The following is a 428-nucleotide window of genomic DNA, read 5'->3' as shown; positions in this document are numbered from 1 at the left end:
TTCTTGGTTGTAAAGCTGCGGTGGCACTCACTACAGGTATACATAGCTGCAAAAGTTACAAGATTTTCGGCACGGCCGGTTGGCCGGCTAGGTGCTGGGGGAGTTGGGGTGGCACCTTCAGCGGAAGGGCCACCACTTATTCTCTGCTTACTGCCCCCAACTAAAAAAAAGGGATAGTGCGAGGGGGGCTGGTAACCCCCCCAAGCCCCTGGTGCGGTCTTCCACTCTGCGAAATCAGCGGGCCCACGAGAAGGGGAGAAGACTGCAGGAGAGGAGAGGCTAAGAGGGCTAGGCCCATGTATTGCGCATCACTCTCCCTGTAACTATAACCCAAGGAAGGCACCTCGCAGCAGCAGCACGACTACATCAAGACCGCACTTCGAGAAGCCAAGTCCGGATGCAGCCACACCACCGCCACTTGGCCACCT

Source organism: Schistocerca americana, unplaced genomic scaffold (genome assembly GCF_021461395.2).
Source record: "Schistocerca americana isolate TAMUIC-IGC-003095 unplaced genomic scaffold, iqSchAmer2.1 HiC_scaffold_1299, whole genome shotgun sequence".
NCBI classification, from domain to species: domain Eukaryota; kingdom Metazoa; phylum Arthropoda; class Insecta; order Orthoptera; family Acrididae; genus Schistocerca; species Schistocerca americana.
Note: the sequence above shows the minus strand (reverse complement) of the source record.